The following is a 22,944-nucleotide window of genomic DNA, read 5'->3' on the forward strand; positions in this document are numbered from 1 at the left end:
TGGGGACAGAGGCACAAAGTGGATGCTCAGGTGACAGCTAAGGGATGGCTTTATGACTGGGGTGGGGCAGGAGGAGCTGTGGGAACCAAGGGCGCTGAGGAGCTGAGGAGAAAGGGTCGTGCATTATATCAAAGCAGTCATGGGTTGTGAGAACCCACTGTACCAGGCATCTCCACATTTCTGAGATAGGACCTTGAATGAACCACATTCTGTTAGAATCAGGCAAAGGAAATTGGCATGAATACCGCATTTCTTTTTTTATTTTTTTCTTGGTGCTCCACGGTTCTCTTCCAAATCAGTTCCAGGCAAGGCAATAAACAGAACAGAGGGAATGTCTTTTGATATGTATTAATTTAATAACATGTGCTTCCTGATACTAAGGGAAATATTCTTTAACATTTTTGTGGTTGCAGTAAATATGTGGGGAAAAGTACTAGGAGATTCTAAATTGCCCACATTTTTTCACTTTGCTTTTAGATTTTGCTTCGTAATTTAAACTGATGAAAATAATTAAAAGTGTGAATACAAAAATTATTTAATTTATCTGATATTTAATCAAAATATTTTCAGGTTTTTTTTTTTTTTGAATAAAGAACATGGTAAAGAGCTCTTTCGAATTTTAAACTAGAGAACCCTGCTAGTAGTATCATTGTTCTTTTTCAGGGGGAAGGATAAAAAGATCTTTCCCTTTTTTTCAGGAAGAAAGATTGAAATTAGTACTAAAATCTATGGTAAAACTGTACCAGTTTGCAAATATATAAGGTTGGGGACAGGTAGCTCCTTTGTTAGAAAGCTTGTCCTTTCAACAAAGGAAAGCTGCTGTCTGGTAATCTAATCTTTGAAAATGAGCTTGGATTTTCTGGCAACAAAAAAAGAGAAAAACAGTATTGGAAAAAAATTATACTTGAAACTAAAAGCTTGAGAGGAAGGAGGCAAGAACTCCTTGAAAGTAATTACTACTCATGCTGCTTCATCTGTTAAAATGCTTGGTACTGGGTGAAAGGGCTTGTGTATTGTGGCGTCCCGTTACCAGCTCCAAGTAGGGACCAGTCCAGAGTTCACTAGCTGGAGGAAGCAACTCACAAAAGATAATTTTTCTCTTTAAGGATATTCTTGTTTTTTACTGATGAAAGAATGGGCTCCTCCCCTCATTGGCTCAATATCCAGCCACCAGACTGTTATATTTTTAGAAATCAGAACAACAGCACAATAACAACATTTTTTATTGCTCTGGAATAAGGCCTGCCACATTTTTCTGTTGGATATCATCGTGATGATAAGAATCGGATTGGATTGTGATATTGGTAACCTTTAAAAGCCAGATGTGTCAGAAGTGATAGGGAAAAGACCTACTAAAAACAAGCATGAACTGCTGACATTCTAGATATTTCCAAGGTATTCTTAGCATGAAGTTTGTATTTTCCAGTCTAAGGTTTCTTAAATTATATTTTTATGGAGTTTTTTTAAATACATAACTCCAGGAAATTATAGTTTTCTGGAATTTTATTTTTCTGAAGTAGTGTACTAGTTTTCTCGGGTTACTATATCAAAACGCCACAGACTGCGGGGCTTAAACAATAGAAATTTATTTTCTCACCCTTCTGGAGGCTAGAAGTCAAAGATCAAGGTTCAGCCAATTCAGTTTCTGATGAGAGCTCTCTTCCTGGCTTGCAGACGGCTGCCATCTTGTTGTGTGCTCACAGGGACTCTTCACTGTGCACGCGTGTAGGGGGAGGGAGAAAGAGAGAGAGAGAGAGATTGAATCTTCCTCTTCTTATAAGGCCACCAGTCCTATTGGATTGGTCCCTACCATTATGAATTTGTTTAACCTTGATTACCTCCTAAAGACCCAGTCTCCAAAGCCAGTCACATTAGGGATTAGGGCTTCAATATACGAATTTAGTTGGGGCATACAATTCAATTCATAGCAATTCCATATATATGGTATATATATTATAGATTCTTGTCAATGATGGCAACATGAAAGATAATCTCTGATACTAAGGCATTATTGTAAAAATCTGAAAATGATTTTAAAGGGATTATTTGAACTTGCATCTTATAGCCATTGTTAAGTTGAAAATATGTAAGAGCTCACATGTGACTTACACTTCATATATTTCCGATATACTTCCAGGTCAAATATCTTGTGTGATCCTTATAATGCACTTGTGATAGGAAACCTGTCATTAAGTCTTGGCTGAGGAAACTGGGTCATTGCACAGTAGAGAGAGCAGTAAGTGCGCTGTGAAATTAGAAGATCGGGAGAGAAGTTCCAGCTCTTTCCCTGTGGGAGGTTAAATTAGTAGTTTGGGATATGGGACCCTCTCGCTAAAATGAAAACCTTGTTTTGATGAAACTCTAAGGTTCCTCCTGGCCTTAAAAGTCTGTGTTTCTATGAAGCATGGAAAAATGAAGAGATTTGCCGTCAGCCACACAGAGAATGAATGTAAGTTGTGGGTTTAGAACTCTGTTTTCCTGACTTGTAGCTAATGGAAATTTCCAGAAATATTAAAAGTCTTGTGTCAAGTGCCTCATCCTAAGTCTCTTGGCAGCACTGGAGTCTTATATTTTACTTACTCCAGTGGTAAAAACACAGAAAGAACATCTCCCTTTAAGGTTGAATAGGAGAAAATACCTGCTTTATGTCCTATAGAGAGCTGTGATTTTCCCGAGAAAAGAGAGAAAAAATGATGACTGCAGATGTTTAAGAGGATGGCTATAAATTTAGTGAGCTATAAACAAGAATTGTGATGGAAATAAAACCCAGTGCCCTTATAGGGAAACCCAGACATGCAAAGATTTGTACATGCGCGTTGCGTTAGGGTTTGGTTTTTTAAAGAAGCCTGTGGTGGTACCAAGGGTTTGCCTGTAAAATGAGACATGAATGATGTCTGGCAGATCTGAAGCACAAAAAAGGATCTGAGAGCTCTTGTGTTTACATTTGCACAGTGACGGTTGTAAGCAGATCTTTCTAAACAAGACAGAGCAATTTAGAAGGATTAAGAGATCTGAACTTAGCCAAGTGTGTGCCACAATTTTCCCCCTGTCTAAAGCCTCATGAAATCAAGCTCCCCGGGCTGATAAACCTAGCACAAAGGGATTTCAAAAGTTCCTTTTAAGGAATTTGCTCTCTATGGGATCTTGTTACTTGTCACTTGAGTTTATAATGTTGCCTCTTTTGTTCCAAGGGGCTAATCTGTTTTGGTTATTTTCCATGTAGTAGCAAACACACTGATGTAGCTCCCTAAGGCTAGGTATGAAGGCATATAGATTTTCATTCTCATGCTGAAGACAATTGTTTACATACATTCGGAATATAATGGAAAATGTCCTTCAGTTCATAAGTCACCCTTGTTTTGTCTCTATTCCAAGATAAATTTAGTTTGGGGGAAATTGCAATACAATGCTCAGTCACTTTTGATTTATGTTAGAATAAAAGGAAAACTCAAACACCGGAGCCATTCTCTAATTCTGTCCCAGGAGTTCATGGCTTGGGGTTTGCCTTTCAGGTGAAACCACATCGCCATTAGTCCTTCGGCTACTGCATTAAATGAATGCTCTCAAATTCTCACATTCACCCCACGTTGGGGAGAAATCTCAGCTGTATGGGAAGAGCACGTATGTTTTGTAACCCGCAGAAGAATCATAAGTTATATAACAGGATCACCCGGTACTTCACATTAAGTAAGACTGCTGTTCCAACATCACTATGTACAAAGACATAAGACTCATTAGCAGATTTTTGCTGACAGGAAATTTTATATATAATTATATACATATTAAAATATGCATTATATATTAACATAATTATATTCATAAAATTGAATGAATATAATGATACATTAATATAATGTTAATAGTATGTATTAAACATATAATTATATTAACCATATAATTTTTATATGAACCTCGTTCAAGGAAGTGTTTTTTGAGCAATTTTATGGATTCAGCATTCTTGTTGGTACTGCTGAAGATAACTAAATCTAAGTGGTTCAGAGTCCTTTCAGACAGTTTTTTTATTACTGCTCTTCCTAACGTGAATGTTCAGCTCTTGGGATCGAGTGAGTAAAGTTACCTCCTTATATCAAACGTTTTTGGACCGTATTTCTAGTCTTTTGTGGAAAACAAATTGTCCTTGTTTCAATGAAAACATCAGCCACAAGACTGTTAGGAGATTTATGACTTTTGGTTTGAGAAAAAAGGGAAATGTCTCGTAATAAAAATAAATTTTATGCAATACAAGGTATCATTAGTATTTTGCATCAATTCTAAAGTAGAGAAAAAGTGTTCTGGGAGCTGTTCTGAGGACTGATAGTCAACTGTGTCCTTGATTCCACTTCGGTTCGGCTGTGTAAGAACCAGAAATCATCACACAACAGGCAGGTTTGTAACTTGTGTGAAGTGAGCTGGTGGACTTCCCATCCCATTTCCATCTGGAAGGGTAGTGACCTTACAAATGTTATTGCCAATACTGGGAGATTGTTCACACCCTCCAGTTTTCTTCCATGTCTAAGGTAAGACACATGATTTTGTCAAATATCTTCCCACTATGTCACTCAAAATCACATTTCTATCTTCTTTCTCAAGAAAACTGTTCAATAAAAAAGTGGGTTGGGGTGGAGTGTTAGTGAGAAGGGGCAGGGAATACAAAAACAATAGAATATTTTTTCTAGAAAGCACATTTCGATACTTTTTAAAACAAGGTCTCCAATTAGTGGATCAGGACCTATCAGCAAATCTTGGGGCTGTATTTGTTAGTTCTTTAAGACAAATACTGCCCCATTTTCCTTCTTTGCCACGTTCCTCTCTCCAGTTCCAATTCCCCTACCTCCCTGAGGCCCATTGTCCTGCAGTTTGTCAGGATTTCTAGAAGATGAGGAATAGAGAGTTGTGCCACCAACAAGGACTTAAGATTAGCACATTCCATATAGCCAGCCATGTGTTCCCTATTATCTCCAGGATTTGATTAGATGACTCCAAAAGGCTGTAGACTCTACTTTAACTCCAAAGATATGGTATTGTTAGAGTAATGCATTTAGTGAACCTGTAGAATTCTCATGTATATTTTTGCATAAATTTATTATTCACATTTTTTTTACCAAGTCTACTATGGAAATATTAGTGTTTTCCTAATATGTTTGAGTAGATTTTTACATATAAATGAAATAACTATTATAGCTGTCAGTGGATAGGTTGCCCTTTTTTAATCTTTTTTTTTTTTTTTTTTTGGTGAGGAAAATTGGCCCTGAGCTGACATCTGTTGCCAATCTTCCTGTTTTTGCTTGAGGAAGATTGTTGCTGAGCTAACATCTGTGCCATTCTTCCTCCATTTCATATGTAGGATGCTGCCACAGGATGGATTGATGAACAGTGTATAGGTCCGTGCCCAGGATCTGAACCTGTGAAACCCGGGCCACCAAAGTAGAGCACATCAACTTAACCACTACATCACCAGTCCAGCCCCCCTTTTTCAATTTTTTGATTCATAATGGTTTGTCTCTAAAAAGGTGAGATTCTGTTATTAGTTTAGATTACTTTATACAATCATAATTACATAAGAAAATAATTTCCATTAATGAATTTAGCGAGTATTTAAGCCTAGTTTCCAAAAATTAGTCTTTATCACATTAATACCTATGCATGTTAAATCATCCAACAACACAGGAGAGTTTAAATAGGATCAGTAGCCTTCTTCCTCCCCGACCAGCTGGCAGCCTCCTAAGACAAAAGAAGTCTTTTTAACAGTTTGAACTTCTTTGTCCAATGTGACCTTGATCTCTATGCATCTATTGCTTGGTTTCTCTGCTTTATCCCGACAAAAATCTACTGGTTTCCAAATATCAATGATGATGATTTAGATGGAAACCATACTCATCTGGCATCTCATCCTCCCGATGTTGACAATTGTATTAATATTTTTTTGTTCCTCAGATGGCTAGCTTTGTAACTACTGTAAACCTCCATTTCTTCTTTCCATTAGCTTTCTACATCTCATTTTAAGAGAATATCGTCTCCCCTGTTCTTTCCTGCATCTTGTCTCTCTTCCTCATACTATGTTCTATTAACCAAAACTTTACCTTCATATTCTCAAGAGTGTTAACATTTACAGTCTGTCTAGCAATCAAAACCAATCAACCCCCCAAACTCCTGGTGTGAAAAGGTCAGATCTTTTGAGTGGAAGGATAGATTTTATGAGGAGGGTTTTTTGAAAAAGCTGTGGGAGAGCTGTGCATCCCACCTGATTCACAAAAATGAAAGGCTGGGCCTCTCCCATCTAAGTCCAGTGAGAAAGCCATCAAGGCTTCAAGAGAATTGCTCAGAGGGCATGATGGGTGTAAAGCTGGGGGACATGGAGCATTGGTGCCTGATGTTTTCCTGAGAAAGTTAATGAGCCTGTAATGGACTCAAGGGGAAACTGCCTTGTCCTCTGGGAGCAGGGCTAAAGATAAGTGAGTGCTTCCCATTAATTAAACGTGGTCCAAGGAGGAGAGCAAGCCAGCTCTAAGCTGCTGTCTTTCTGCCAAAGAAGGTCTTCTTGCATAAAGAGTTCTGTGTAAACTCCTGTAAGACTAGAGCTGGGATACAATCAGCACCGCTTATGTCAGAGAGGTTATAATTGGATGGGCCCAGCAAGGAGCCTCTGGAGAATTCCTAAGTGTCCAAGAGATAAACAGTAAGCTTTAAACATCTGCCAAGCCTAGAGAGCATGAAGATAACTTGCAACCATATCAGTCAAGCAAGGAATTTTCAGACCCATCCTTTACCCTTGGACTTTCTGAGGATCCAGCCCCAGAGATTTCAGTAACAAGACACAAGGAGTGGAGAAAGAGGTGAGAGAGAAAGAAAATAGCATTTCACCTACTCACCTTCCTGGATACAGGTTCACACCTCAAGGTAGTGCTAGCTATTGGTGGTACTGTTGGAGAGAAGTCTTACATTGGGAAGAAAATTAAAATGATGATTATTGATATTATGAGCCTTCTAATGTCTGGATTAAGATTACACTTTGTGACTTAACAATTTAGAGAGAATTTCTGACTTTTATGACTTGGGAATGTCCAAAGAAGTAAGGACATTAATGATTTTCATCCAGTTGCAACACAATATTTTCTTCATTTTTAAAAGAGCAGCAAAAGAAAAAAGACAAATTGCCTTTTGAATTTAATCCATGAGTTCCCACTGTAAATGTACTAATTATAATAAATACTGTTCAAATCTAGTCCAAGTATTTTCCAGCATTACATATGATCCTTTATGGGTTCACTATCACAAACCCCAGGTCACTTAAAAAGGAATGTTTTCAGGTCAAAGTCAGATACGTTCTTTTTTTTTTTTTTTTTGAGGAAGATTAGCCCTGAGCTAACATCCACTGCCAATCCTCCTCTTTTTGCTGAGGAAGACTGGCCTTGAGCTAACATCTGTGCCCATCTTCCTCTAGTTTATATGTGGTACTCCTGCCACAGCATGGCTTGATGAGCAGTGTGTAGGTCTTTGCCTGGGATCCAAACCAGCGAACCCTGGGCTGCCCAAACAGACCATCCAAACTGAGCCACTATGCCACCAGGCCAGCCCCTACATTTTCGTTTTGTACAGTTCATTAACTGCTTCAAATGATTCAATATTTTAATTTGCTTCACGTTTGAGATTCTATATTCATGTGCAAAGTTTTTTTTCAGGAAGATTAACCCTGAGCTAACATCTGCCAATCCTCCTCTCTTTGATGAGGATTGCTGGCCCTGGGCTAACATCTGTGCCCATCTTCCTCTGCTTTATATGTGGGACGCCCACCACAGCATGGCCCGCCAAACAGTGCCATGTCCTCACCCGGGATCGGAACCGGTGAACCCCGGGCCGGGCTGCCAAAGCGGAATGTGCGTGCTTACCCGCTGCACCACTGGGCCGGCCCTCATGTGCAAAGTTTTAAATATGCTTTTCCAAGGATTTCTAATTACTTTTTCTTTTATTGCATTATTTGCCTATATCATATTTTTCTTGCACATTTCATTACAAAGAACCCTCCTTTGTTTCCCAGATAACTTTATCACGGTATTCTTTTTTTCCCCTTTCCTTCAATCTTGACTGGCTGCTCTTTAGTCCAGCTATACTGCTGATGTTTAGATTTCTTTTTATTGCTCTTCTGGTTGGGAAACCATGTCCTTCCTTTTCTTGGTTTACTGCCTTATTTGTTCTGATACATACTTGAGTAACCTCTTAAGATGATATAAATAAGGGTAAGCTTTCTGATTATTTTCATGTCTGAAAATGTCTTATTCTACTTCACTCTTCATTAATAGTTTGAATGGATAGAGGTTACTTGGTTATATTTGCCTACATAAATTAGATTATGCTGTTTTAACAAAAAGCCCACAAATCTCAGTGATTTAACATAAGAAACTATTTTTAACTCGAGCTCCATGTCCAGTGCAGATTGGAAAGGAGCTCTGCTCATTATAGTCAGAGTCCCAATCCAGTGCAGGGTCACTCTCAACAACTGCTTCTGTGATTAAGAAGGCAGGGAAAAGGGAATGTTGTGTACTGGCTCTGTGAAGGGCCATCTGGAAGTGACACATGTTATTCCCATTTATGTTCTATTGGCCAAAAATGTCGCACAGCCATACTTATCAAGACAGGTAATAGGGAGCCTGACGTATCAAGCACCTTCCACTTAGGAGTAATATATATGACTTTCACTCATATTTAATTGGTCAAAGCAAGACAACATAACTTGCAATATTAAGCAATCCTACCCCATGCCTGGAGGGAGAGGAGAATCAGATTATTTGTGAATAGTCATAGCACTATACTTTGCTTAACAATAAGTCTCCCTTCGGTTTTCAACACACTGTTTCATTGTCTTCTAGCATCCAGGGGACTTTTGAGTGCTGTTCCTTTGCACATGACCTGTGTACCCTAACAGGGTAAGATATTAGGATTTTCTTTTTATCTCTGGTACTATAAAATTTTATGATGGTGTGATTCAGTGTAGATCTTTTAAAATTTATTTTCTTGGGCATTGAATAGGACTTTTAAGACTGAACGCTTGCGTCCTTCAATTCTGAATGAATTCTTGATTTATTTCTTCTATAGTTCTCTCTCTTTCTTTCTTCTTCTTTTTTTTTTTGGAGGAAGATTAGACCTGAGCTAACATCCGCCACCAATACTCCTCTTTTTGCTGAGGAAGATTGGCCCTGAGCTAACATCTGTGCCCATCTTCCTCTACTTTATATGTGGAACGCCTGCCACTTAACTTTTTAGTGATGTGTAGGTCCAAGCCCGGGATCTGAACCAGCAAACCCCAGGCCACCAAAGAGGAGCACAGGGACTTAACCGCTACGCCACTGGCCCGGCTCGTCTCCTTCTTTCTTTCTTCTCTCATTCTGGGGTTCCTAATAGTTTACTTAAAAGAGAAATAATGCTTTGAAAACTTTATATGAGAGATTGGAAAAATGAAATATAGTGGAAATTCTTATGAACTTAAGTGAGCAATGAAAAGGAGATCTGTGTCATCCATAGGAAAGTGCTGTAAAGAAGTAAATGAGTGTCAGTAGGCAGGATGCTTCTAGATTTTTTACCAAATTCTATTACTCCATCATTTTAATGTCTTTCTCACCAAAATATTTTAATTTTTAAAAATATTCTAATACTCAGAGTGTTTTTCAAAATATTCCAATTTTTATATCATGGGTATGAAGACTGACAAATTATCTTTAAAAAATTGAAAAGATAAATTATTTACTACTATGGACATTACTGCTTAAATGTATCTATGCCCTAAAATAAGAATGATGCATGTCAACTTTTAAATAAAAAATAATGATTTACAAATATAAAATCCAAGAATTATATTATTTTTATTTATTACCTATACCTGTGTTAATGAAGAATATTTTCAGCCACAAGTAAAACCAAGTAATATTGGCAGTGGATTAAAGTAAAAGGACGATTATTATCTGCTTAATAAGCAGTCCAGAAGTGGAGGGCCTAGAATCGTTCTGGAAATTTAATCATATCATCAAAGAGCACAGCTCCTTATAGTCTTCCATTTCACCATCCCCAGAAGGCTTATTTTTCCAGTGATGTGGATCACTTATCGTAATAGTATTACTTATATAGGTGGAAGCAATTAAGTGACTTAAAGGGAAAAAGGCTAATGTGTTTTCTAGAAGTCAAAATTATGAACTTACTAGGATTTGTACCCTAACCAGGTAAATGGGCCCATTTTGCTGTGCCATGTATTGTTCAAGATCAACCGAAGCTCAAGCAAATACAATGCTGTATAGGTGCCAGATCTGAGATGTATGTGGGGAGCAGAAATCTCCTTCCCCTCCAGCCTCCTATATCAGTGACCAGTGTCAGTTCTTCTTCAGCTATGGTAAGGGAGTGTCATTTACCTCTTTGGGACCCAACAGTTTGGTTAAATGCTAACCCAAAGGTGTCAGATTCTATTCTCAACATACGATGCCTTGAGGAAGGTCCAATTTCATTGCGTTCCAGGAATCAACGCCAGGAACAGAAGCCAAGTACAACTGGATTGACATGAAGGAAATTCCATTCTTGGGGCAACTTAGCAGCAATCAAGGTCCAAGGAGCCTGGGAGGGAGTAAAGTGCCAGAGATATGGTGGCAAAAGTTACAGAATGCATTTGCCAAGAAGAAAATAGACTGTCTTTTGTAAGGAATCATTTCCCCCTTTTTGCTCCTATTTGTTTAAAAACCAAATGAAGGCAACGGTTCTTTTGCCCTTAATTTCAGATTTAATAGACATCATCCCATAAGGCAAAACCAGATCAATAAACATCGCAGCAAGGAGGGATAATCACCAAGTTAAGGAAGTGTGTTCTTTGCATTTAAGGCAATGCTTTGTTCTGTTATTGTATTTATATCTATCCTGTCCCAGATGGCATTGTATTTTGAGCACTGTTTTTTCACTGGGTATATGCATTGAGTGGTATTTCTAAAGACTAGTTTATCAATAAAGCCATATGAGATGCTGGCAGTTTTTTATGTACCAGAAACCTATGTCAAGATAGAAAGTAGCCAAAAGAGCACTAAGGTTAAGGACACTGGGTCTTTTGCCTGCCTCTGTCATAAACTGGCTATGTAAATTTTGTCAAGAACACAAGCTCTCTAGACCTTCTCAGCTGTAATGTGATGGCTTTGGACCAAATGGCTCTAAAGACCTCCCAGCTTCAATCGCATGTGATGTCAAGACAATGGATACTCTCAGCCTTCTGCTTGGTTCACGTCCCACAAGGTAACACAGAAGTTCAGCACACTCCACTTTCCTTTTCAGCCTGGCATAAAGCATAACTTTTGTGGAAGCAAGAAGGTAGCTAGCGTTTACCCTGCTATTTCTCTTACCTCACATGCTGTCAATTCTAGGCTAATTTCATGCTTTCATAACTTTTGCATGAACGTTCTGAGAATTTCTCAGCAGGCCTTTGGCTTGCTGTTGAGTTTGTGAGTCTAAAATGCAGCTCCTTTTGTTTCTTTCACTTCTTTTCTTTTTCTTCCTCTTGGTAGTTTAGATAATCTTATGCTGTCATATTCTATTTTCTAATTTCTTCTTCAGTGTGACAAGCCTAATTCCTCAACTACGTACTTTTTCCATCATGCCCCCCAAACTCTTTCTTAAAAGCATTAGCAAATTAGACTGTACCTGGAAGAGCTAAGCCAGATTGTTCTCCAACATCCTAACTCTGGTGCTGAGAAATGACAAGGTCCAACATCTGAGATCTGCATCAAAAGAAATCTCAGAAGATGTGTAATTAAAACTCTCCAGACTTAGGAATGGCGGGAGACTCAGGTCACATGGAAGCTGGCGCCTTATTGCCTTGTCATCTACAGTTTGGCTTCATTTAATGGATTCTTCATTTCTCTCATTTCGTAGGCTGATACTAAGTTCCTGCTGACACATTTCAGCAATAGTTCAAGGTATTCAAAAATTTAAATTATGCATCCATTTATGATTGATCTGTGCAGAACAGATAAAGAAACAAAACCTACCCCAAGTTTTCTACGTACTTTTTTGGAGTTTCTTACCACACGAGATAAAGCAAGCTCTTGGTGGACCAACATCAACAAAGGAAACAAGCACTTCACCTTTACTGATTACCCATATTGTGCAAGGCGCTGTAGAAAAAGCAGAGAGCTATAAGATGTGCCTGTGAAGAGCTTATAATGCAGTAGGGAAATAAGCAGCTCATCAGAAAAAGAGACAAGACACCTGTGGTAGGCAGAATAATGTCCCACTCCCGCAAAAGTATCCACGTCATAAACCATGGGAACTGTGAATATGTTGTATTACCTGGCAAAGAGAAACTAAGGTCGTAGATGTAATTAAAGTTGCTAATCAGCTGACCTTAAAATAGAGAGATTATTCTGGATCTTCCTCATGGCCTCAATATAATTACAAGGGTCTTTAAAAGTGAAAGGGGAAGGCAGAAGAAGAGTCAAAGTGATGCAATGTGAGAAGGATTTGATCTGCTGTTGCTGGCTTTGAAGATGGAGGAAGAGAGCCATGCGCCAAGGAGTGTGGCAGACTCTAGATGCTGTAAAAAGTGAGGAAACAGATTTTCTGCAAGGGCCTCCAGAAAGAACGAATTTCTGCCAATAGCTTGATTTTAGCCCAGAGAGACCTGTGTAAGACTTCCGACCTACCGAACTGGAAGATACAAAATGTGTGTTGTTTCAAGCCACTAAATTTGTGGTAAGTTGGTACAGCAGCAGTGGAAAATTAGTGTAGCACCACATGATTAATGCCCAATCAGAGGTTAAAAACAGCCAAAAGAGGTAGAGACACTGCGTGGGAAAGTACTTTTTTGAACTTGAAAGCGCTATTGAAATATGGCGTCCATTCTTAACTACTGTAAAAAAAATAAAAATCATGAAAAGGAGATGCTTACCTCATAGGAGTATAATGAGGATTAAATGAGTTTATATAGAGAGAGCACTTCGAATAATGTCTGACATATAGGAAGTGCCCCTGAATGTTAGATACGATTATCACTTCAGAGTTTAGTACAGTGTAGTTTAGCATGTTCTATTATACAGCTTAACTTAATTTAGTGTATCGTAGAGTAGTTCCGTTCACTTCAGCGTATTACTAAGAGTGCAGAATCCTGAACCTATTTACCTGAGATCAAATCTTATTTCAATTGCTTTCTAGCTTTGGGAGCTTATTCATTTTAAGCTTTCAAAGTTTCTAAGGCTCATTCTCCCTTCTCTTGAATATAAAGTAAGTACATAGTCATATCCATATATATAAATGTATGTATATGTACACATACATATCTATATAAGTCAGAAAGCAGAGACATTCTACATACATATAGTACTGGACCTTACACAGGTAGTAGAAGAGCTTAAAAGCCAAACAAGAGCTGTTGAGGCACCCTGGAGATTAGCCACTGCAGGAAGCCACGAAGGCCCCCACGATAGAAGGGCAACAAGAGGAGGTGGCATTCCCAGAGTCCAGATCTTAGACCCATGGGGGCCGTTCGATGGAGGGTGCTGGTGAGTGGGACAGACAGAGTACCCAACAAGAGCTGCAGTTTCAAAGGAGATTGTTGTCGCTTAAGGCAAAGAGAGGAAGAATTGTCCTAGCTTCAACTCCAGTCCGCCCTCCAGTCTCACACCAGTTACCTCCCATTGGTTGAACCCACCCAGAAACCAGCTGAAGCAGTGACTGAGAAACGCCGCCATCCTGCAGAACAGAGCAGAGAAGGAGGAGGGGGAGGAATAAGCTGAGAGCAAACTGCAAAAGAGCTGCACGTGGGCATAACAATATACCCTTCGTTATTGGCTTGTTGTGAGGATTCAACCATCTAAATTGTGTGAGGCACTTATGTGGCACTATATGCGTGGCACATAGTACGTGTTCAATTGGTGTTTGTTATTGTTATTATTGCTTTAACTTTAATTACATAATTAGAGTAATGAAAGCAATGCTTAAACCGCCTCACATAATTAGGATTGTAAACTATTCTAAATGTTTTCAAATCTATTACTGTTTCCTCTGGAGGGAGATTATCACTGTACTGAACTTTGTAAGCTAACGAAATGTTGTTGAAGTGTGCACCCGGGGGAACTTGATGAGGGCGACTGGGATAAGAAATACATGCTTGGTCTCTGTCCAGTTCCTGACACAGAGCATCTAAAACTCTTGGAATTTCCTGAGTGATAGGGGATGAGAGGAGAGTCTTTGCTATTCATAATAAGTGCCTTTCAACCATGCCTGAGTTTATGCTAATGAGGTGACTCTTGGTGGACCCCCAGATAGCTTCAGGATGGGAGCTGGTTGCCAGAGGGACCAACCTCGTGATTATAGGGTAAGAGATTTTAGCCCTACTGCCCAACCTGCCGGGAGGGGAGACAGGCTGAAGATTGAGTTCAGTCAGCCAATGATTTAATCAACCATGCCTAGGTAATGAAACCTCCATTGAAACTCCTAAACAACAGGCTTCAGAGAGCTTCTGAGTTGGTGGACACATAGAGGTGCTGAGGAAGATGTTGCACCTGGAGAGGGCATGTGAGCTCTGCCTCTTCCCCTGTACATTGTCCTATGCATCTCTTGCATTTGGCTGCTCCTGTTTTTATCCTTTGTAATAAACTGGTGATAGGAATAAAGCATTTTCCTGAATTCTGTGAGCCATGCTAGCAAACTATGGAACCTGAAAAGGCCGTCGTGGGAACCTCTGATTTATAGCTGGTTGGTCAGAAGGAGGCCTAGACCTTGCAGCTGGCATCTGAAGGGGGCAGCCAATCTTGTGGGACTGAACCCTTACATCTGTGGAATCTGATGCGAATTCTAGGTAAGCAGTATCAGGGAGTCGGAAAAGACACCACGTATTTGGTGTCAGGAGGAACAAAACTCTCTTATTTAGTGTCAAATTGTTAGGAGTAAACACAGCAAGAGGGACAGAAAGCTGATACAATACGGTAAACCACTCTTCCTCTCACTCAGCTAGACAGGCTTGCTTTGAACACAGGTTGGTGAACTGTACAAATAGCTTTTAAATCATCTTTTGAGAAAATTTAATAATAGTACTTTGGCTGTGTCCTGAATTTATTTAAGAAACTTATCTACCATATTGTCAGCATGGAAAATTTAAAGTCTTGCCAAGTAAAATATACATGCAAGTCATTGGTAAAGTGTTTCATTTCTGTCTTGTTGCACATAGATGTTTAGTGTTTGCATTAGAAAAGACTCATATAGTGTCCTTTCATTTCATTCCACTTTTCATTCTTTTAAAAACATCCAGGCTGTGTCTGAGATCCTAGCTTATTTTAGGTCACTGAAAATTCCTGTATGTGTATACTGACTACTCTCATGTCTATCTTTCTGTATTTTCTTTTAAACTTCCCCTACAATATTTCCTCTTTTTTTTGGCTGGATAGATTCACCCTGAGCTAACATCTATTGCCAATCTTCCTCTCTGTTTTTTTTTCTCCCCCAAAGCCCCAGTCCATAGTTGTATGTTCCAGTTCTAAGTCTTTCTAATTCTTCTGTGTGAACTGCCACCACAGCATGGCTACTGACAGACGAGGGGTGTGGTTCTGCACCCAGGAACTGAACCTCGGCCACCGAAGAGGAGCTCACTGAACTTTAAGCACTAGGCAATCAGGGCTGGCTCTATCTTTTTGCATTTTTGCTGAGTTCCAGACCCCCACTGAGTTGTTGAATGGGCATTTCTACTTGGTTTTCCAACGGGAAATCATACACATATACAAAAGACAATCCATCACTGTTAACCTGAAACCATCTTTTCCTGCTCCTATAATTCATATCTTGGTGTATGAAACCATCTTCTCCACTCCCAAAGTCAGAAATGAAGGGTCATAATAATGTCTCTCACTTACTTCTTCTTTCTTCCCTCCTTGACCCCACCCCAATGGTCAGTAAGTTGTGAGTCTACTTATTCAAGGGTCTCCAATCTGTTTCACATCCCACCCCCACAACCACTGTCCTAATGAGTTTCATGCCGCCTCTTGACTGATAGACTTCGCAAGACCCCTTGCTTCCATCTGGTCCTTTTCCCATCTGGTCTCTCCTGTACAGTTTGAATATTTTCACTGACATAAATCTGATCATCACTTTTCCACATTTAAAAGTACTTATTTGTTTCCTATGGTTTCAAGCTAAATTTCAAACTATTAGGCTAGCCTGAAATGCTGGTGAAATGTCTCATTGATTAACCCTTAAACATGTCCTGCGTATACCCTTTACTCCAAGATTATGAACTTGCTTTTAGTGCTCCAAGTAAGCAGTCCTTTCTCTTTAGTACTCCAAGCAAGAATGCTTTTCCTACAACTGGAATCTTATTTAGATGCATTGTTTTCCTGGATAAGTCCCTATCCATGAAGGTGTCATATAGTGTTCCTCTTGGTTTTTACTTATATGTCTTACTTATTTGACCACAAGCTTTTTGGGGGCAGGTACCATGACTTATTAGATTTTGTATTGCAAGTGCCTAAAACTGTGGTGTTCAATATGGTAACCACCAGTCACACAAATGGCAGTCAAACAAACGTGTGACTAAATGTGCCTGGTCCAAGTTGAAATGCACTACAAATGTAAAATAGACATGAGATTTTGAAGACTTAATATGAAAAAAAGTAATATATCTCATTATCATTTTATATGCATTACATGTTAAAATAATATTTTGCGTATATTGAATTAAATAAGTTTTGTTGCTGAAATTAATTTCACCTGTTCTTTTTACTTTTTTTTAATGTAGCTTCTAGAAAATGTAAATTACTTATGTGGCTTGCATTTGTGGCTCACATTAAGTTTCTATTAGACAGCATTGGCATAAAACATAATAGGCAATCAAGAAGCATTTGCAAGTGGAAACATGTTTTTGAAAGAACATTCTGGAATAAGTCTATATATTTGAATAAAATTAGTGGTACAAATTGAAGCAGAAAAGTAAAAGAAAAATAGATCATGCATTCAGGGATGTAGCCAGGAATTGAGTTGCCCAAGAAGGAGGAACGAGAGGTTCATATAAGTTGTTCTAAGTTTATTTATACTGGAGATAAATCTGAATTTGAATTCTGAAAAATTAACAGTAGGAGGATTTTTGAGACAAGTGTATATGAGTTGGTTAAATATGGAGGGATGAATGCATGAACTGGCCTAGAGTTCCTTTCAAACGCTCAAAAAATGGCAGTCAAATAAACTTTTTGAAAAACAGTAAACCCACAAAGACAAATAGAAAGGGAGAACAGGTAATAGCAATACAATTTTGGAAAAAGAGATTAGAGAGACAAGTAGTAAAGGAGTGATACATGTGTATTAGAAGAAAATCTCAGAAATATGATCAGTATTCCAAAAGGGAGAATCAAACATAGACCAAGAAGTGAATCCTATGAAGCATTTCTGAAAATATAAAGGAGCCCTTGGGAATCAAAAATATGTTAGCAGAAATGAACGACTCAGAAGAAGAGTTGGAAGTTAATGTTGAAGAAACCTAGAAATCACTGTCAAAGGATAGAGACATAAAATAGGATAAAAAAGATAAGAAAATTAGACGATCCATTTACAACTTCCAACATCCCAATAAGAGGAGTTTCAGAATTTGAAAATGAAAATAGAGAGAAGTAAATTACCAAAGAAACATATTTTTTAAATAATTTCAGCACTAAAGAACAAGGACTTCCTGATTAAAAGGGCTCGCCAAGTGTTCTACAAAATGAGTGAAAATAGACTCAGACCAAGAGACGTAATTGTGAAATTTTAGAGCAGTTATGGCAAAGAAAATCCTCTAGAAGCTTCCAGAAGGAAAGTTTTATGCAAGGGATGAAATATCAGAAGGTCATCAAATTCCTTAATAGAATGCTGAAAACCAGAAGACACTGGAGAAATGCTTTCAAAATTCTTCGGAAAAAAAGAAACAACTTTGCAAAAATGATCGACAACAAAACATTTATACCATCTAAACCAAATATTCAGTGTGAGTTTAGGGATAACATAATTTAAGTTATGCAAGAACTCAAAAAAATATCTTCCTTGACTATACAACTTTTTCAAGAGGTTGTGTTCTGGGAAGTCAGGGAGAAAAACCACAAGACAGGAAGCCATAGGATCCAGCAGAAGAGGGAGGCAACAGGAATTCACAGGAAAATAGGAAAGAAGTCCAAAGACTGAAGCTTTGCAGTAGGCCTAGATAGACCACTTTCTATTTGGAGCACATCAGAATGAGCTGAGAAAGATTTTTTTTAAGATTAAATTTTTGGGATACTTAATCTGTTCAAATGTACCATACCAAGAGGTGATTTATATGTTTGGGACAGCATCTGGAAATAAATCAAAGATAAGAGGATAATAAACTAAAACCAAAAGAAAGCATGACAAATATAAACTTCAGGGAAAAAAAAATGTTTTGCAAGGAGGAAAAAATCATCATCTCTACGTTGCTCAGCTTAGGATAGATAACTTGGAATACTGATCTAAACAAAATTACAATGTAACTATCATGGATTGATGGTGCACAGTGAAGTTTGTGCATGTGTGGTGGGATTATGGGGTGAATGAATGTGAACACATTTAATCTTCATTTTTCCGAGAAAGAAAGTCAATTGCAAATGTCTAAATATTAACATTTAAACATGCTATTTAGAAATATAGATGCTGTACAAGTGAGAGTTCCCCAGAAAAACAGAATCAAAACAGATTTATTATAAGGAATTGGCTCACATGATTATGGAGGCTGAGAAGTCCCACGATCTGCCATCTGCAAGCTGAAGACCCAAGAAAGCTGGTGGTGTAGTTCCAGTCCAAGGCCATAGACCTGAGACCCAGGAGCACTGATGGTCTAAGTCCTATTTCGAGGACAGGAGAAGACTGAGGTCCCAGTTCAACAAGTCAGGCAGAGAGTGAATTCTCCCTTCCTCCACCTTTTTGTTCTATTGGGCTTTCAAAGTATTGGCTGATGTCCACCCACAGTAGGGAGGGCAATCTGCTTTACTCAGTCTACCGATCTAAATGCTAATCTCAGCTGGCAACAGCCTCACAGACATGCCCAGAAATAACGTTTAACCAAAATCTGAGCACTCCGTGACCTAGTTGATTTGACACATAAAATTAACCACCACAGATGTAAATATAAAAATTATCCATTAAAGGAGTTTAATATGCATGCATCTGGAAAATAGAAAGTATTTATTCTTTCTCATATCCAGACTTGTAGAACTCTTAAAATTTAAAAAAATGACTTAAACAATGTGCATGAATAAATATGATGCATTAACAAAGTGTGTGTGCACACATAGGCAGAAGCTCTGCACAGTTTGAACATACAGACATAGTTAAATCAGAACAAAATCTATAGATGAAGTCCCATTCACAGGCCAGGCAGTGCATGCCAGACCAAGCAGTCCCAACATGGCGATGGAAACCCCATCCTCAGATTTTAGGGAAAGCCGCGGTTCAACTCCCCAGCTTCAGCTGTGGAGATGCAGAACACCTTGCTCAATTTTGTTTATACACTTTCAACAACTGAATGCACCTTTTATGAACTTTTATAGACTTTATAATTCATACAAATTTTGATACATGATCTTTGTGAAGCCTGATTATAAAACAACAGAGTAGACCTAAAAATAAACCTGGGGCAAGGTACCTATTATCAAACACAAATAGGGAGCGTCATCAGATGCTTTCCAGCTGTGAGGCATTGTCATAAACCACTAATAGATATTTCCTCATTCAATATTCATGTGAGATAAAATGAGATGTGCATATAATTATGTCCACTTCCTTAATGAAGAAATTAAGGTTCAAGATATAAAATAATTTGCTCAAGGTTCTGCATGTGCTTTTAATCCCTGTACTCTAATGGCTCTTCTAAATAAGTGGTGTATTTTTCAGAGTAATCATTTTGAGAGGTGTTATGTTTACTACACTGATACTTCTGCTTTTGCTAAAACAATAATAAAAAAAATATGAATTTGCATTTTAGAATCACCTTTCACATTGCTCTTGAATATTCTCAACAAGCAGATATTTTGTTAAGAACGAATATGAGGGGCTGCCCAGTGGCATAGTGGTTGAGTTTGCATGCTCTGCTTTGGCAGCCTGGGGTTCACGGGTTTGGGTCTCGGGCATGGAGCTACACACTGCTCCTCAAGCCATGCTGTGGTGGCATCCCACATGTAAAATAGACAAAGAGTGGCACAGATGTTATCTCAGGGACAGTCTTCTTCAAGCAAAACGAGGAAGACTGGCAATAGATATTAGCTCAAGGCCAATCTTCCTCACCAAAAAAAGAAAAACAAGAAGAATGGATTTGACTTTCCTTTAATATACTAAAGTCAATTAGAGCAAAACTTGATAAACTAAATTGATAATTAATTTGGATAATGTTATTTTTTTGGTCAAAACCTACATTTATGAGTAGAAACTGTTTTGTGACCTTTAAGTTTGTTCGGAAGGCAGTTCCCAAAGAAGAGTTTCAAATGTTTGGTGAGCAGACACTCTTATAAAGGTGTGTACAACATCAAGTGACAATGTTTTGAATGACAATATACGTTTGAATGCTTATCTACCTATCTGTAACTATCTATCTATCTATCTATCTAGATCTATTTATCTACCCATCCACCCATATTTACTCAAAATTCCTAAAGGGAAACTAAAGAGCACGTATTTAGGAGTATACACACCATCACACTTGTCAAGGTCTTGCCCTAAGGTCTACTTCTGGAGGACACATCTTTTCTGCCCAGTCTCCTGGAGAGCAAGACATGATCATCCTTACTTGGCCTTGCATTCCCTAGTGCCTAGCGTTTATGTAGTACCACATCATTGATCCATAAATACTTGCTTCTGTGAAGGGATCCACCATGACAGGCATAAAAACTATTCCATGTTTTTCAACTAAAAATACACTAAAATATTTGGAAATGGATTCTTGTTACCTCTTCAGTAGTAAACATACCTAAAAAGGAATGAAGTTGCTTGCATCCCGGAAAGCATTTCCCAGAATCTGGGCCTCCTGCTTACAGTTCCAAGTTCTCCTTAGAGAGAAAGAGCTGCTACACTGCCACATCCTAAAGTAGAACTTATTTTTGAAATTCTTAGTCATGTTTGTTTTCAGAGTTTGGTCTACTGACATGTAGAGTGCCTATAGATCGTATCTTTTAAGCCCAATGAATATTGTAAAACTTGTTCCATGTGTTGATTATTTTAACAAGCAAAACTGAATGAATAAGTTAAACCCACAAATCACTATTATTTGAACACAGTAATTGTTTTCCTTGGTTGATGGGATGAGATCTGGCTAAAGCTTTAAGCAGAAGAACTGAGGAAAGAAATGAGGTACCTTCAAGAAGTTAGTCTTACTTCCCGGAAGTTGCTTCTCTTCTGATTTTGCTGTCTCATCATGAAGTCTGGGGACAGGCTATTGGGTCTATCGCTGTGACACCATGATCCGGAGGTGGCACATGCGTTTTATTCACGGACACAGGCATCCTATGCCGGTTAACCAAACAAATAACTTCACTCTAACGAAATGCTAACATTTCACTCGTTATTTAATAGTGATACAGAAGCTATCTACTCCTCTCCTGGGTGGCCCTTTCTCTCTTGCTTTTCCTTCTGTCAGCTGTGATGTAAATAGGTTCTTTTAGGTTTCTGTCAATGTGAGAGGAACTTAAGTTAATGACCTTCCAGTTTTCAAATCTCAGCACAAATTTCCACATTTTGGCTAAAAGTTGGTGAGTGCAGCTAAGTGTGTGTATTTTTCTATTTGCTGTGTATTTTTATTATTCTCTTCTGGACCTACATGCTTGTTTCAGTTATTTTGCAATCTCTAGTCTTAATCAGATACTGAATGGCTGAGAAACAGCCCTAATTATTGAACTCATTAATAGCAAGAGAGAAGCTTTTTCTAGAAAGACTAATCAGTTAATAAAGGTAGTTCTCTATTAGCTTTCTTGTCTGAATTCTAGTTTACACTTCATTGATTAAAACTCACCCAGCCCCTCCTTCAAATCAACAAAGATGTAAATCACTTTCGAAAGAATATCACCTGGCTAGAAGAATGAAACCTTGAGCTCTCAAATATCAGGGATAAAAAAATACGAGGAAAGAGATAAGAACGTCATAGGTAGAGGTGAATAATTCTATGTAAGAGGTAAGTCAAAATATTCTACTCAGAATATTTGACTTGACAGAAAGTCAGGCTGACTTAGGGAACATGTTTAAACTGTGCTTTGCAGAATGTGGTTTAAAGCCATTACTGAAAGTTGGGACAAATAAACCTCATAATTTGTTAGAGATTGGAAAATACAGGCAAGGCTAGCCTTGAGCAAAATGCTGGGGCAGAGAACTTTTTGATCTCATACTTCTCCGCAATTGCCCCTGCGAATGGGCTTGCCTCGTCCCTGCTGTCTATCACCCAGAGACCATGATCTGTAACTGACAAGCTAAAATTTGGATGGTCCCAAAGGCTTGATGTATTATTGCTCTTGGTCATTTTTTGGAGATCAAGCATAGATTTCTTTGGCTCTTAAGCTAAAAGATGCTTCAGGGGCATAGCTGAGGAGATTCTTGGTTAGGATTCTATTTTATTTTTTTACATCTTACAAGTCAAAGCCACAGAGACATTACATTACATGCCTCTGCTTTCAGAGAAGAGAAAATTCCCTCTGCTTCTCCTTTTTTCTCAAGTTCCACAAAGGAGTTAACATGCCAGAAATAGCTTGCACTTTATAGCCATTCCTTTAGCAACAAAGAAAACAGAAAAGGAGTAAAGCTCATGGTCTCTTTGCTTTTATAGTTATTTGGGAAAGTTATTTGCTTATATTTTTCTCTTCAGGAGAGTTTAGAAATCACTAGAGAATTGCTGTGTGGTTTAATGGACAGTGACTGTGTTTGGTAATCAGAGATGAGGGACTGAATTCCAGCTCGGCTGCTAACTCATTTGGTGATTGC

Source organism: Equus quagga, chromosome 21, assembly GCF_021613505.1.
Source record: "Equus quagga isolate Etosha38 chromosome 21, UCLA_HA_Equagga_1.0, whole genome shotgun sequence".
Lineage (NCBI taxonomy): Eukaryota > Metazoa > Chordata > Mammalia > Perissodactyla > Equidae > Equus > Equus quagga.